We start from the raw sequence: 14,173 nt of genomic DNA, 5'->3' as shown, positions 1-14,173 counted from the left end.
TGTCTTTTCTTGGATCTAAATAATACGAAACCTCGCTCTATGATTTGAAGGTAAAATCCTCAAATATGATAAAATAGTGACTTTTTCACGTTAATCATGTAGTTTGATATTACTCAAATATATTCATTTTTGCCAATATTTCGAAACTATTTCATGTAGTTTCACGATATGTGATTTGGCCTTCAAATCTCAGAATTTCGCATAATATTGCATTTTAAGCAAGTTTTCGTGCATTTTGTTTCGTACGAAAAATCATCGAATTTAGCAATATTTTGACGTTTATCATCCCCTTTTCCTTTACGTGATTTAAACAAAATATCATCGAATTAGGCAATATTTTGCCGTTTTTCCACGTTTTTGTGAATTTTCAGTCTATGGGTATTAATTCATTATATATACGATAAAAATGATGCAAACACATAATTGATTAGATAATATCCTTAAATACTTCATTTTCAATCAACTATTTGTTTCTCGTTAAAATACTGAGTAAGCTATTAAAAAGGGGAGAAGTTCTGTTTTTATTGTATATATCGACGTTTCAGCCGGATTAGAGCGGTTTTCGTGTACATCTTGTATCGGTAATATAAACGGAAAATCAAGAACATTTTAGTTAATTCTAATGAAAACACATTGTTTTTTTATCATTTGTATAGGAAACAACATTGTCATGTCTTTTCTTGGATCTAAATAAAACGAAACCTCGCTGAATGATTTGAAGTTAAAATCCTCAAATATGGTAAAATAGTGACTTTTTCACGTTAATCATGTAGTTTGATATTACGTAAATATATTAATTTTTACCAATATTTCGATACTATTTCATGTAGTATTACGATATGTGATTTGGCCTTCAAATCTCAGAATTTCGCATAATATTGCATTTTAAGCAAGTTTTCTTGCATTTTGTTTCGTGCGAAAAATCATCGAATTTAGCAATATTTTGACGTTTATCATCCCCTTTTCCTTTTTGTGATTTAAACAAAATATCATCGAATTATGATATTATTTATCCGTTTTTATTATTTTGCCGTTTTTCCACGTTTTTGTGAATTTTCAGTCTATGGGTAATAATTCATTATATATACGATAAAAATGATGGAAACACATAATTGATTAGATAATAACCTTAAATACTTCATTTTCAATCATCTATTTGTTTCTCGTTAAAATACTGAGTAAGATATTGAAAAGGGGAGAAGTTCGGTTTTTATTGCATATATCAACGTTTCAGCCGGATTAGAGCGGTTTTACGTGTACATCTTCCATCGGTAATATAAACGGAAAATCAAGAACATTTTAGTTAATTCTAATGAAAACACATTGTTTTTTTATCATTTGTATTGGAAACAACATTGTCATATGTCTTTTCTTGGATCTAAATAATACGAAACCTCGCTCTATGATTTGGAGGTAAAATCCTCAAATATGGTAAAATAGTGACTTTTTCACGTTAATCATGTAGTTTGATATTACGCAAATATATTCATTTTTACCAATATTTCGAAACTATTTCATGTAGTTTCACGATATGTTATTTGGCCTTCAAATCTCATTATTTCGCATAATATTGCATTTTAAGCAAGTTTTCGTGCATTTTGTTTCGTACGAAAAATCATCGAATTTAGCAATATTTTGACGTTTATCATCACCTTTTCCTTTACGTGATTTAAACAAAAGATCATCGAATTTGGCAATATTTTGCCGTTTTTCCACGTTCCTGTGAGATTTAAGTTTATGGGTATTAATTCATTAAATATACGATAAAAATGATGCAAACACATAATTGATTAGATAATAACCTTAAATACTTCATTTTCAATCAACTATTTGTTTCTCGTTAAAATACTGAGTAAGATATTGAAAAGGGAAGAAGTTCTGTTTTTATTGCATATATCGACGTTTCAGCCGGAATAGAGCGGTTTTCGTGTACATCTTGTATCGGTAATATAAACGGAAAATCAGTAACATTTTAGTTAATTCTAATGAAGACACATTGATTTTTATCATTTGTATTGGAAACAACATTGTCATATGTCTTTTCTTGGATCTAAATAATACGGAACCTCGCTGTATGATTTGAAGTTAAAATCCTCAAATATGGTTAAATAGTGAATTTTTTCACGTTTTTCATGTAGTTTGATATTACGTAAATATATTCATTTTTACCAATATTTCGATACTATTTCATGTAGTATCACGATATGTGATTTGGCCATTAAATCTCAGAATTTCGCATAATATTGCATTTTAAGCAAGTTTTCGTGCATTTTGTTTCGTACGAAAAATCATCGAAATTAGCAATATTTTGACGTTTATCATCCCCTTTTCCTTTACGTGATTTAAACAAAATATCATCGAAATAGGCAATATTTTGCCGATTTTCCACTTTTTTGTGAGATTTCAGTTTAAGGGTATTAATTCATTATATATACGATAAAAATGATGCAAACACATAATTGATTAGATAATAACCTTAAATACTTCATTTTCAATCAACTATTTGTTTCTCGTTAAAATACTGAGTAAGATATTGAAAAAAGAAGAAGTTCTGTTTTTATTGCATATATCGACGTTTCAGCCGGAATAGAGCGGTTTTCGTGTACATCTTGTATCAGTAATATAAACGGAAAATCAGTAACATTTTAGTTAATTCTAATGAAAACACATTGATTTTTATCATTTGTATTGGAATTAACATTGTCATATGTCTTTTCTTGGATCTAAATAATACGGAACCTCGCTGTATGATTTGAAGTTAAAATCCTCAAATATGGTTAAATAGTGACTTTTTTCACGTTTTTCATGTAGTTTGATATTACGTAACTATATTCATTTTTACCAATAATTCGATACTATTTCATGTAGTATTACGATATGTGATTTGGCCTTCAAATCTCAGAATTTCGCATAATATTGCATTTTAAGCAAGTTTTCTTGCATTTTGTTTCGTACGAAAAATCATCGAATTTAGCAATATTTTGACGTTTATCATCCTCGTTTCCTTTATAATATTTAAACAAAATATCATCGAATTAGGCAATATTTTGCCGTTTTTTAACGTTTTTGTGAATTTTCAGTTTATTGGTATTAATTCATTATATATAAGATAAAAATGATGCAAACACATAATTGATTAGATAATAACCTTAAATACTTCATTTTCAATCATCTATTTGTTTCTCGTTAAAATACTGAGTAAGTTATTGAAAAGGGGAGAAGTTCGGTTTTTATTGCATATATCGACTTTCAGTCGGATTAGAGCGGTTTTACGTGTATAACTTCCATCGGTAATATAAACGGAAAATCAAGAACATTTTAGTTAATTCTAATGAAAACACATTGTTTTTTATCATTTGTATTGGAAGCAACATTGTCATATGTCTTTTCCTGGATCTAAATAAAACGAAACCTCGCTGAATGATTTGAAGTTAAAATCCTCAAATATGGTAAAATAGTGACTTTTTCACGTTAATCATGTAGTTTGATATAAAAATGATGCAAACACATAATTGATTAGATAATAACCTTAAATACTTCATTTTCAATCAACTATTTGTTTCTCGTTAAAATACTGAGTAAGATATTGAAAAGGGAAGAAGTTCTGTTTTTATTGCATATATCGACGTTTCAGCCGGAATAGAGCGATTTTCGTGTACATCTTGTATCGGTAATATAAACGGAAATTCAGTAACATTTTAGTTAATTCTAATGAAAACACATTGATTTTTATCATTTGTATTAGAAACAACATTGTCATATGTCTTTTCTTGGATCTAAATAATACGGAACCTTGCTGTATGATTTGAAGTTAAAATCCTCAAATATGGTTAAATAGTGACTTTTTTCATATTTTTCATGTAGTTTGATATTACGTAAATATATTCATTTTTACCAATATTTGGATACTATTTCATGTAGTATCACGATATGTGATTTGGCCTTTAAATCTCAGAATTTCGCATAATATTGCATTTTAAGCAAGTTTTCGTGCATTTTGTTTCTTACAAAAAATCATCGAATTTAGCAATATTTTGACGTTTATCATCCCCTTTTCCTTTACGTGATTTAAACAAAATATCATCGAATTAGGCAATATTTTGCCGTTTTTCCACGTTTTTGTGAGATTTCAGTTTATGGGTATTAATTCATTATATATACGATAAAAATGATGCAAACACATAATTGATTAGATAATAACCTTAAATACTTCATTTTCAATCAACTATTTGTTTCTCGTTAAAATACTGAGTAAGATATTGAAAAGGGGAGAAGTTCGGTTTTTATTGCATATATCGACGTTTCAGCCGGAATAGAGCGGTTTTCGTGTACATCTTGTATCGGTAATATAAACGGAAAATCAGTAACATTTTAGTTAATTCTAATGAAAACACATTGTTTTTTTATCATTTGTATTGGAAACAACATTGTCATATGTCTTTTCTTGGATCGAAATAATACGAAACCTCGCTCTATGATTTGAAGTTAAAATCATCAAATATAGTTAAATAGTGATTTTTTCACGTTAATCATGTAGTTTGATATTACGTAAATATATTCATTTTTACCAATATTTCGATACTATTTCATGTAGTATCACGATATGTGATTTGGCCATCAAATCTCAGAATTTCGCATAATATTGCATTTTGAGCAAGTTTTCTTGCATTTTGTTTCGTACGAAAAATCATCGAATTTAGCAATATTTTGACGTTTATCATCCCCTTTTCCTTTATGTGATTTAAACAAAATATCAACGAATTAGGCAATATTTTGCCGTTTTTCCACGTTTTAGTGAATTTTCAGTTTATTGGTATTAATTCATTATATATACGATAAAAATGATGCAAACACATAATTGATTAGAAAATAACCTTAAATACTTCATTTTCTATCTACTATTTGTTTCTCGTTAAAATACTGAGTAAGATATTGAAAAGGAAAGAAGTTCTGTTTTTATTGCATATATCGACGTTTCAGCCGGAATAGATCGGTTTTCGTGTACATCTTCCATCGGTAATATAAACGGAAAATCAAGAACATTTTAGTTAATTCTAATGAAAACACATTGTTTTTTTATCATTTGTAATGGAAACAACATTGTCATATGTCTTTTCTTGGATATAAATAAAACGAAACATCGCTGAATGATTTGAAGTTAAAATCCTCAAATATGGTAAAATAGTGACTTTTTCACGTTAATCATGTAGTTTGATATTATTTAAATATATTCATTTTTACCAATATGTCGATACTATTTCATGTAGTATTACGATATGTGATTTGGCCTTCAAATCTCAGAATTTCGCATAATGTTACATTTTAAGAAAGTTTTCTTGCATTTTATTTCGTACGAAAAATCATCGAATTTAGCAATATTTTGACGTTTATCATCCCCTTTTCCTTTATGTGATTTAAACAAAATATCATCGAATTATGCAATATTTTGCCGTTTTTCCACGTTTTTGTGAATTTTCAGTCTATGGGTATTAATTCATTATATATACGATAAAAATCATGCAAACACATAATTGATTAGATAATAACCTTAAATACTTCATTTTCAATCATCTATTTGTTTCTCGTTAAAATACTGAGTAAGATATTGAAAAGGGGAGAAGTTCGGTTTTTATTGCATATATCGACGTTTCAGCCGGATTAGAGCGGGTTTACGTGTACATCTTTCATCGGTAATATAAACGGAAAATCAAGAACATTTTAGTTAATTCTAATGAAAACACATTGTTTTTTTATCATTTGTATAGGAAACAACATTGTCATATGTCTTTTCTTGGATCTAAATAATACGAAACCTCGCTCTATGATTTGAAGGTAAAATCCTCAAATATGATAAAATAGTGACTTTTTCACGTTAATCATGTAGTTTGATATTACTCAAATATATTCATTTTTGCCAATATTTCGAAACTATTTCATGTAGTTTCACGATATGTGATTTGGCCTTCAAATCTCAGAATTTCGCATAATATTGCATTTTAAGCAAGTTTTCGTGCATTTTGTTTCGTACGAAAAATCATCGAATTTAGCAATATTTTGACGTTTATCATCCCCTTTTCCTTTACGTGATTTAAACAAAATATCATCGAATTAGGCAATATTTTGCCGTTTTTCCACGTTTTTGTGAATTTTCAGTCTATGGGTATTAATTCATTATATATACGATAAAAATGATGCAAACACATAATTGATTAGATAATATCCTTAAATACTTCATTTTCAATCAACTATTTGTTTCTCGTTAAAATACTGAGTAAGCTATTAAAAAGGGGAGAAGTTCTGTTTTTATTGTATATATCGACGTTTCAGCCGGATTAGAGCGGTTTTCGTGTACATCTTGTATCGGTAATATAAACGGAAAATCAAGAACATTTTAGTTAATTCTAATGAAAACACATTGTTTTTTTATCATTTGTATAGGAAACAACATTGTCATGTCTTTTCTTGGATCTAAATAAAACGAAACCTCGCTGAATGATTTGAAGTTAAAATCCTCAAATATGGTAAAATAGTGACTTTTTCACGTTAATCATGTAGTTTGATATTACGTAAATATATTAATTTTTACCAATATTTCGATACTATTTCATGTAGTATTACGATATGTGATTTGGCCTTCAAATCTCAGAATTTCGCATAATATTGCATTTTAAGCAAGTTTTCTTGCATTTTGTTTCGTGCGAAAAATCATCGAATTTAGCAATATTTTGACGTTTATCATCCCCTTTTCCTTTTTGTGATTTAAACAAAATATCATCGAATTATGATATTATTTATCCGTTTTTATTATTTTGCCGTTTTTCCACGTTTTTGTGAATTTTCAGTCTATGGGTAATAATTCATTATATATACGATAAAAATGATGGAAACACATAATTGATTAGATAATAACCTTAAATACTTCATTTTCAATCATCTATTTGTTTCTCGTTAAAATACTGAGTAAGATATTGAAAAGGGGAGAAGTTCGGTTTTTATTGCATATATCAACGTTTCAGCCGGATTAGAGCGGTTTTACGTGTACATCTTCCATCGGTAATATAAACGGAAAATCAAGAACATTTTAGTTAATTCTAATGAAAACACATTGTTTTTTTATCATTTGTATTGGAAACAACATTGTCATATGTCTTTTCTTGGATCTAAATAATACGAAACCTCGCTCTATGATTTGGAGGTAAAATCCTCAAATATGGTAAAATAGTGACTTTTTCACGTTAATCATGTAGTTTGATATTACGCAAATATATTCATTTTTACCAATATTTCGAAACTATTTCATGTAGTTTCACGATATGTTATTTGGCCTTCAAATCTCATTATTTCGCATAATATTGCATTTTAAGCAAGTTTTCGTGCATTTTGTTTCGTACGAAAAATCATCGAATTTAGCAATATTTTGACGTTTATCATCACCTTTTCCTTTACGTGATTTAAACAAAAGATCATCGAATTTGGCAATATTTTGCCGTTTTTCCACGTTCCTGTGAGATTTAAGTTTATGGGTATTAATTCATTAAATATACGATAAAAATGATGCAAACACATAATTGATTAGATAATAACCTTAAATACTTCATTTTCAATCAACTATTTGTTTCTCGTTAAAATACTGAGTAAGATATTGAAAAGGGAAGAAGTTCTGTTTTTATTGCATATATCGACGTTTCAGCCGGAATAGAGCGGTTTTCGTGTACATCTTGTATCGGTAATATAAACGGAAAATCAGTAACATTTTAGTTAATTCTAATGAAGACACATTGATTTTTATCATTTGTATTGGAAACAACATTGTCATATGTCTTTTCTTGGATCTAAATAATACGGAACCTCGCTGTATGATTTGAAGTTAAAATCCTCAAATATGGTTAAATAGTGAATTTTTTCACGTTTTTCATGTAGTTTGATATTACGTAAATATATTCATTTTTACCAATATTTCGATACTATTTCATGTAGTATCACGATATGTGATTTGGCCATTAAATCTCAGAATTTCGCATAATATTGCATTTTAAGCAAGTTTTCGTGCATTTTGTTTCGTACGAAAAATCATCGAAATTAGCAATATTTTGACGTTTATCATCCCCTTTTCCTTTACGTGATTTAAACAAAATATCATCGAAATAGGCAATATTTTGCCGATTTTCCACTTTTTTGTGAGATTTCAGTTTAAGGGTATTAATTCATTATATATACGATAAAAATGATGCAAACACATAATTGATTAGATAATAACCTTAAATACTTCATTTTCAATCAACTATTTGTTTCTCGTTAAAATACTGAGTAAGATATTGAAAAAAGAAGAAGTTCTGTTTTTATTGCATATATCGACGTTTCAGCCGGAATAGAGCGGTTTTCGTGTACATCTTGTATCAGTAATATAAACGGAAAATCAGTAACATTTTAGTTAATTCTAATGAAAACACATTGATTTTTATCATTTGTATTGGAATTAACATTGTCATATGTCTTTTCTTGGATCTAAATAATACGGAACCTCGCTGTATGATTTGAAGTTAAAATCCTCAAATATGGTTAAATAGTGACTTTTTTCACGTTTTTCATGTAGTTTGATATTACGTAACTATATTCATTTTTACCAATAATTCGATACTATTTCATGTAGTATTACGATATGTGATTTGGCCTTCAAATCTCAGAATTTCGCATAATATTGCATTTTAAGCAAGTTTTCTTGCATTTTGTTTCGTACGAAAAATCATCGAATTTAGCAATATTTTGACGTTTATCATCCTCGTTTCCTTTATAATATTTAAACAAAATATCATCGAATTAGGCAATATTTTGCCGTTTTTTAACGTTTTTGTGAATTTTCAGTTTATTGGTATTAATTCATTATATATAAGATAAAAATGATGCAAACACATAATTGATTAGATAATAACCTTAAATACTTCATTTTCAATCATCTATTTGTTTCTCGTTAAAATACTGAGTAAGTTATTGAAAAGGGGAGAAGTTCGGTTTTTATTGCATATATCGACTTTCAGTCGGATTAGAGCGGTTTTACGTGTATAACTTCCATCGGTAATATAAACGGAAAATCAAGAACATTTTAGTTAATTCTAATGAAAACACATTGTTTTTTATCATTTGTATTGGAAGCAACATTGTCATATGTCTTTTCCTGGATCTAAATAAAACGAAACCTCGCTGAATGATTTGAAGTTAAAATCCTCAAATATGGTAAAATAGTGACTTTTTCACGTTAATCATGTAGTTTGATATAAAAATGATGCAAACACATAATTGATTAGATAATAACCTTAAATACTTCATTTTCAATCAACTATTTGTTTCTCGTTAAAATACTGAGTAAGATATTGAAAAGGGAAGAAGTTCTGTTTTTATTGCATATATCGACGTTTCAGCCGGAATAGAGCGATTTTCGTGTACATCTTGTATCGGTAATATAAACGGAAATTCAGTAACATTTTAGTTAATTCTAATGAAAACACATTGATTTTTATCATTTGTATTAGAAACAACATTGTCATATGTCTTTTCTTGGATCTAAATAATACGGAACCTTGCTGTATGATTTGAAGTTAAAATCCTCAAATATGGTTAAATAGTGACTTTTTTCATATTTTTCATGTAGTTTGATATTACGTAAATATATTCATTTTTACCAATATTTGGATACTATTTCATGTAGTATCACGATATGTGATTTGGCCTTTAAATCTCAGAATTTCGCATAATATTGCATTTTAAGCAAGTTTTCGTGCATTTTGTTTCTTACAAAAAATCATCGAATTTAGCAATATTTTGACGTTTATCATCCCCTTTTCCTTTACGTGATTTAAACAAAATATCATCGAATTAGGCAATATTTTGCCGTTTTTCCACGTTTTTGTGAGATTTCAGTTTATGGGTATTAATTCATTATATATACGATAAAAATGATGCAAACACATAATTGATTAGATAATAACCTTAAATACTTCATTTTCAATCAACTATTTGTTTCTCGTTAAAATACTGAGTAAGATATTGAAAAGGGGAGAAGTTCGGTTTTTATTGCATATATCGACGTTTCAGCCGGAATAGAGCGGTTTTCGTGTACATCTTGTATCGGTAATATAAACGGAAAATCAGTAACATTTTAGTTAATTCTAATGAAAACACATTGTTTTTTTATCATTTGTATTGGAAACAACATTGTCATATGTCTTTTCTTGGATCGAAATAATACGAAACCTCGCTCTATGATTTGAAGTTAAAATCATCAAATATAGTTAAATAGTGATTTTTTCACGTTAATCATGTAGTTTGATATTACGTAAATATATTCATTTTTACCAATATTTCGATACTATTTCATGTAGTATCACGATATGTGATTTGGCCATCAAATCTCAGAATTTCGCATAATATTGCATTTTGAGCAAGTTTTCTTGCATTTTGTTTCGTACGAAAAATCATCGAATTTAGCAATATTTTGACGTTTATCATCCCCTTTTCCTTTATGTGATTTAAACAAAATATCAACGAATTAGGCAATATTTTGCAGTTTTTCCACGTTTTAGTGAATTTTCAGTTTATTGGTATTAATTCATTATATATACGATAAAAATGATGCAAACACATAATTGATTAGAAAATAACCTTAAATACTTCATTTTCTATCAACTATTTGTTTCTCGTTAAAATACTGAGTAAGATATTGAAAAGGAAAGAAGTTCTGTTTTTATTGCATATATCGACGTTTCAGCCGGAATAGATCGGTTTTCGTGTACATCTTCCATCGGTAATATAAACGGAAAATCAAGAACATTTTAGTTAATTCTAATGAAAACACATTGTTTTTTTATCATTTGTAATGGAAACAACATTGTCATATGTCTTTTCTTGGATATAAATAAAACGAAACCTCGCTGAATGATTTGAAGTTAAAATCCTCAAATATGGTAAAATAGTGACTTTTTTACGTTAATCATGTAGTTTGATATTATGTAACTATATTCATTTTTACCAATATGTCGATACTATTTCATGTAGTATTACGATATGTGATTTGGCCTTCAAATCTCAGAATTTCGCATAATGTTACATTTTAAGAAAGTTTTCTTGCATTTTATTTCGTACGAAAAATCATCGAATTTAGCAATATTTTGACGTTTATCATCCCCTTTTCCTTTATGTGATTTAAACAAAATATCATCGAATTATGCAATATTTTGCCGTTTTTCCACGTTTTTGTGAATTTTCAGTCTATGGGTAATAATTCATTATATATACGATAAAAATCATGCAAACACATAATTGATTAGATAATAACCTTAAATACTTCATTTTCAATCATCTGTTTGTTTCTCGTTAAAATACTGAGTAAGATATTGAAAAGGGGAGAAGTTCGGTTTTTATTGTATATATCGACGTTTCAGCCGGATTAGAGCGGGTTTAAATATATTCATTTTTACCAATATTTCGATACTATTTCATGAAGTATCACGATATGTGATTTGGCCTTCAAATCTCAGAATTTCGCATAAAATTGCATTTTAAACAAGTCTTCTTGCATTTTGTTTCGTACGAAAAATCATCGAATTTAGCAATATTTTGAGGTTTATCACCCTCTTTTCCTTTATGTGATTTAAACAAAATATCATCGAATTATGCAATATTTCGCCGTTTTTCCACGTTTTTGTGAAGTTTCAGTCTATGGGTATTAATTCATTATATATACGATAAAAATGATGCAAACACATAATTGATTAGATAATAACCTTAAATACTTCATTTTCAATCATCTATTTGTTTCTCGTTAAAATACTGAGTAAGATATTAAAATGGGGAGAAGTTCGGTTTTTATTGCATATATCGACGTTTCAGCCGGATTAGAGCGGTTTTACGTGTACATCTTCCATCGGTAATATAAACGGAAAATCAAGAACATTTAAGTTAATTCTAATGAAAACACATTGTTTTTATATCATTTGTATTGGAAACAACATTGTCATATGTCTTTTCATGGATCTAAATAATACGAAACCTCGCTCTATGATTTGAAGGTAAAATCCTCAAATATGGTAAAATAGTGACTTTTTCACGTTAATCATGTAGTTTGATATTACGCAAATATATTCATTTTTACCATTATTTCGAAACTATTTCATGTAGTTTCACGATATGAGATTTGGCCTTCAAATCTCAGAATTTCGCATAATATTGCATTTTAAGCAAGTTTTCGTGCATTTTGTTTCGTACGAAAAATCATCGAATTTAGCAATATTTTGACGTTTATCATCCCCTTTTCCTTTACGTGATTTAAACAAAATATCATCGAATTAGGCAATATTTTGCCGTTTTTCCACGTTTTTGTGAGATTTCAGTTTATGGGTATTAATTCATTATATATACGATAAAAATGATGCAAACACATAATTGATTAGATAATAACCTTAAATACTTCATTTTCAATCATTTATTGGTTTCTCGTTAAAATACTGAGTAAGATATTGAAAAGGGGAGAAGTTCGGTTTTTATTGCATATATCGACGTTTCAGCCGGAACAGAGCGGTTTTCGTGTACATCTTCCATCGGTAATATAAACGGAAAATCAGTAACATTTTAGTTAATTCTAATGAAAACACATTGATTTTTATCATTTGTATTGGAAACAACATTGTCATATGTCTTTTCTTGGATCTAAATAATACGAAACCTCCCTCTATGATTTGAAGTTATAATCCTCAAATATGGTTAAATAGTGACTTTTTTCACGTTTTTCATGTAGTTTGATATTACGTAAATATATTCATTTTTATCAATATTTCGATACTATTTCATGTAGTATCACGATATGTGATTTGGCCTTCAAATCTTAGAATTTCGCATAATATTGCATTTTAAGCAAGTTTTCTTGCATTTTGTTTCGTACGAAAAATCATCGAATTTAGCAATATTTTGACGTTTATCATCCCCTTTTCCTTTATGTGATTTAAACAAAATATCATCCAATTAGGCAATATTTTGCCGTTTTTCCACGTTTTTGTGAATTTTCAGTTTATTGGTATTAATTCATTATATATACGATAAAAATGATGCAAACACATAATTGATTAGATAATAACCTTAAATACTTCATTTTCAATCATCTATGTGTTTCTCGTTAAAATACTGAGTAAGATATTGAAAAGGGGAGAAGTTCGGTTTTTATTGCATATATCGACGTTTCAGCCGGATTAGAGCGGTTTTACGTGTACATCTTCCATCGGTAGTATAAACGGAAAATCAAGAACATTTAAGTTAATTCTAATGAAAACACATTGTTTTTATATCATTTGTATTGGAAACAACATTGTCATATGTCTTTTCTTGGATCTAAATAATACGAAACCTCGCTCTATGAATTGAAGGTAAAATCCTCAAATATGGTTAAATAGTGATTTTTTCACGTTAATCATGTAGTTTGATATTACGCAAATATATTCATTTTTACCAATATTTCGAAACTATTTCATGTAGTTTTACGATAAGTGATTTGGCCTTCAAATCTCAGAATTTCGCATAATATTGCATTTTAAGCAAGTTTTCGTGCATTTTGTTTCGTACGATAAATCATCGAATTTAGCAATATTTTGACGTTTATCATCCCCTTTTCCTTTACGTGATTTAAACAAAATATCATCGAATTAGGAAATATTTTGCCGTTTTTCCACGTTTTTGTGAGATTTCAGTTTATGGGTATTAATTCATTATATATACGATAAAAATGATGCAAACACATAATTGATTAGATAATAACCTTAAATATTTCATTTTCAATCATCTATTTGTTTCTCGTTAAAATACTGAGTAAGATATTAAAAAGGGGAGAAGTTCGGTTTTTATTGCATATATCGACGTTTCAGCCGGATTAGAGCGGTTTTACGTGTACATCTTCCATCGGTAGTATAAACGGAAAATCAAGAACATTTAAGTTAATTCTAATGAAAACACATTGTTTTTATATCATTTGTATTGGAAACAACATTGTCATATGTCTTTTCATGGAACTAAATAATACGAAACCTCGCTCTATGATTTGAAGGCAAAATCCTCAAATATGGTAAAATAGTGACTTTTTCACGTTAATCATGTAGTTTGATATTACGCAAATATATTCATTTTTACCATTATT

The sequence above is a fragment of the Procambarus clarkii genome, chromosome 17, assembly GCF_040958095.1.
Source record: "Procambarus clarkii isolate CNS0578487 chromosome 17, FALCON_Pclarkii_2.0, whole genome shotgun sequence".
NCBI lineage: Eukaryota > Metazoa > Arthropoda > Malacostraca > Decapoda > Cambaridae > Procambarus > Procambarus clarkii.
This window is presented reverse-complemented; position numbering follows the sequence as displayed.